This window comes from Protobothrops mucrosquamatus, unplaced genomic scaffold, assembly GCF_001527695.2.
Source record: "Protobothrops mucrosquamatus isolate PMUCROS unplaced genomic scaffold, P.Mucros_1.0 scaffold2116, whole genome shotgun sequence".
Classification (NCBI taxonomy): Eukaryota; Metazoa; Chordata; class Lepidosauria; order Squamata; family Viperidae; genus Protobothrops; species Protobothrops mucrosquamatus.
Window position 1 is genome coordinate 157,525 of NW_015388217.1, and position 4,429 is coordinate 161,953.

A 4,429-nucleotide genomic window follows, 5' to 3' on the forward strand; every position below is an offset into this window, starting at 1 on the left:
AGCAATTTTAATTGGAAACACAGCCGTCAATATTTGGTTTTTAATTCGGTTTTTATTGGGGTTTATATTGTTGTATTTTTGTATTTTTTGTATTTGTGTATAGTATCTGTTTTTTAAATATGCTGTGAACCGCCCTGAGTCCTATGGGAGAAGGGCGGTATATAAATTAAATTTGAATTGAATTGAATTGAATTCATTACAACAGCACTGAAAAGAGTGAGTCCAACCAGTCCTCAAACTTATGACCCCTGCAACTTCCCTACTGTGATCATAGTTCAGGCACTTAGCAACCAGTGTATATTTATGAGTTTGGTTTTTTACTTTTTAAATGTATGTGCTGCTCATATTGTTTGGAGATGACTTGCAGTGTCCTGGAATCACGTGAACTCCATTTGTGACCTTCCCAGCTGGTTTCCAAGAAGCAAAGTCAATGGAGGAAGCTGAATTATCTCTCTCTTTTTTTGTAATATATTTTATTGATTTTTTAAAAAACATAAATCACTTAATAATTGGTGAACAGTACGTTGTCTGGGTTACATTTGTAAAACAATAATTAACAACTGATTTCTGTAATCCATAATCCACATAATGGTTTTAGTTGATTTCCTCTGTTCCCAAAATATCCTCTTTTGCAAACATTGAGTTAATACATTTCTTATTGTTTTGATAGATAACAATTAAATATATATATATTCCCGATATTCCTAAAAATAATAATCACATCAATATAATATTTCTTTTCTATCTAATCATTCTGGTTGTCTTATCATAGATCCTGTTACAGTCCTTATTTTAGTTTGTTTCTCCCACCAAATTCTAGGTATTCTTACTGCTTAAGATTTTCTCAAAAATTAATTACATTTAAAAATTTAACTCTATTTTTCCATATGAACCATCTCACACTTTTACATTTCTTAAGGGATAAAACAATAAAAAAAGAAAGGAGAGCAAGAGTAAAGAAACATAAAAAATAACATACTACTTAAAATATATATCCCTCCTAAGCTAATATATATTTATTTCCTAAATTTCTTATTCTTTTTAACCATAATTAATACATATAGTCATCCATTTAATACATATAGTCATCTAGTCCAGACATGTCAAACTCGTGACGTCATGTGGCGGTTTTGCCATTGCCGGCAATGGGGTGGGCACGGCTTCCGGATGACACGTCTGGCCCGCAGGCCGGCAATTTGACACCACTGATCTAGTCCTTTAACTCTTATCCAAAATATTTTTTTAATCCATTATAATTTTCTTAAATTCAATCACATTTAAGTATCTGAAACATTTCCTTTATTTAAGTCATTTCAACTTTTTTATATTACTCATATCAAGAAAGAGAACAAAAAAGGGGAAAAAGCATACTATATTATTTAGGGAATTCATCCCTCTTAGAATGACATATATATTTCAAAACTTTTTTATTTCTTTAATACTTTAACCATATTCAAACAAATGTTTCTTTTTAAGTATTCTCTCTGGTAAGTCCCATCATCTATTTTCTTGGTTTCCACTTTAGTCTTTTTCCTTTGCCCGGTATCTTTCTTAATCAATGTATTTTGCTGAATCAAAAAGTTTTCCCGTATGTTCGTAAATGTTGCTGTAGATATAAAAAGTAAATTAGGTGAAGTGTCTTTATACGGGGCTTCTGCCTTTCCATGTTTGTTGAAAATATTTTTCTTTTTCTTTCTCTCCGCTTCTCTTATCATTTCCTTTCTCTTCGATGTTCCTGACATCTCTAAAGTCCATTTTGTCCAATCTGTTTTCTTGTCCTCAGATTTATATTGTAGTCTTAAGAGATAAGTTGTTTTTTCCAGTTCTTGTGATTCCCCCCCCCACTAGGATTAAATCATGTTTCCTTGTTTTGTTAAGTTCCATCTTTAAGTCTCTATTCTCAATTCTATATCCATTTGTCTGTTTTATGTGCTCCTTCTCTGCTGTTGTTTTCTGGGAATTTTTTTGTTGTAGAGTTAACTTAGAAATAGACTGATTTATATTTTCAAAGTTATTTTGGATTTCTTTGTGGTTTAAATTCATTGTTGTTTGAATTAGTTGCAGTATACTACGGTATATATCTCCTCCTGTGAAGTATTTATGTTTTCTTGATATGTACTTTCTACATGTCTCTGATCCATGATGGCCTAGAATTTGAGTTTTTCTCTTCCTTTTTCTCTGCAAATAGCTTTAGAGTCCCAATTAAATAGATATTTGTAATCCAAATAGTTAAAAAAAGATTTTTTTCCTGAAATTTATAATTCTCTATTTGTCTACAGCCCAGATTGTCTTTTTTTTTTTTGTCAGAGCTGTTCTTTGTTGTTAAAGCTTTGAAGGTCACAAACACAGATTAGCTTTTCCCAGATTTTGCCAAGTCTTATATTAAAGTCATAGCTGTCATAGTCTTCATCCACTACTAGGTGTCAGTAACTATTTGTTTTTCAATTTCCAAAATGAACAATTATCTTTAGAATGAGAGTCTTAACCATTCAAACAATTTTAGATTTATCCAGATTTAAGTTTTCAATTTCAGGTTTTATATTTATTTCACTTCCATGTATTTTGATCCTCCATAAAAAGATTAATTCGCCGCTTCCGTTAGTAAAAGGGTGGGGCAGAAATCCCCCTCCTTCCCTTTCGGAGGTATTTTGCTTCTTGGGGATCTTTTCCAGGAAATCAAATGTAGAATAGAAAAGAGAAGATCGAGTTCCTCACCCAGTTTCAAGCACGCTGTTCACAGTTGTGCTGGTTTGTGCTTTTGGACTTCAGTTGCTAATAGCTTGGGCTGGTCAATGCAATACGTCCAGCCTTTCTCCTGTCGGGTTAGAAGGCTTTCCCCAAGTTGAATGGAATGGCCGCCGCCGTTCCAGAATCGCTGGAGCACCTTTCTTTTTTCGTCGCCTCTCCGGGGTGACTTAGACCCATTTAGGGTCCCCAGGCAGGGCAAAATTACCTGCTGGGGTGCAGAGAATCCGCAAGCCCGTGACCAGTTGCTACTGCGGGGAAAAAACTGAAAGCTGGATTCTCTTAATGATCATGTGATTCACTTAACTGGGATGATTCACTTAACTTGGCAAAAAAGATTATAAAATCGGGCACGACTCACTTAGCTACCTCACTTAGTAAGGGAAGTTCTAGTCTTAATTGTAGTTGTAAGATGAGGAATACCCCCATTCACATTTCTTACTTCTGCTTCCAGTGTACAAGTTTTACTTTACTTGGCCCACTCACCAATTTACCTATCTTTTCCTAGAAGTGGAATCAGGAGACAAGTTGAACCTCTGCAGCATTGTGCAGATTCCAGAACTGTGGGTTTTTTTTATTTCCAAGGGTAGGAATAGCATATGAATGTACCCAACAACAGACCGGTTGTTTTTTTGCTTGGACCAGAATCCAGTTGTAGTATGTAGTATGTTTAGTATGTTTAGGTGTGTGTCATGCAGGGCTTTTTTTGTCATAAAACACCCAGAATGGAGTTCCGGCACCTTTTTTGGATGGAACCTTGTAGGGTAGGCAAGGCGGGTTGTATGACATGTGTGAGCTCCGGCACCTTTTTTTTATATATATATACAAAAAAAGCACTGGTGTCATGTATGTGTTTTACTTTGAGAGCAGGCAACTAAATTTCATTTTTGATGTGTGCTGTTGTGCCGGTGTAAAAAAAAATGACAATAAATGTTATCTTATCTTTTATCTTATCTTATCATTTCTCCCTCCCTCATTCACTTCCCTGCCTCTCATTTTTCTCTTAAACTGCTCTTGAAATGGAGATTTTTTTTTAAAAAAAGATGAGGGGTTTCTTCGCTAGAAACGGTAAGCCCAGCGTCTTTCATTTTTGATGTGTGCCTTTGTGCCCACAGTAAAAAAAATGACAATGTTATCTTATCTTTTATCTTATCTTATCATTTCTCCCTCCCTCATTCACTTCCCTGCCTGTCATTTTTCTCTTAAACTGCTCTTGAAACGGAGATTAAAAAAAAAAAGATGAGGGGTTTCTTCGCTCGAAACGGCAAGCCCAGCAGCGTCTTTCATTTTTGATGTGTGCCGTTGTGCCCACAGTAAAAAAAAAAAATGACAATAAAAGTTCTCTCTTATTGTATCATTTCTCCCTCCCTCATTCACTTCCCTGCCTGTCATTTTTCTCTCAAACTGCTCTTGAAACGGACATTAAAAAAAAAAAAAAAAAGATGAGAGAGGGCTTTCTCCGGTCGAAACGGCAAGCCCGGCGTCTCTCCAACTTTTCCCGTTCCAGCCCGACTTCAGCGGGCGAAGGCTGACGAGAGGAGGCTTCTTCTGGGCCGCTCAGGAGACCTAAGGCGGCGCTCTTGGCAAGAGGCGTGCTCGCCCTCACCTCCTGCCGGAGCCCGGCCCTCCAGAAACCAGCTGACAGCGGGAAACCCCGGCTGAAGGGACGGGCGGGGCTCAGCAA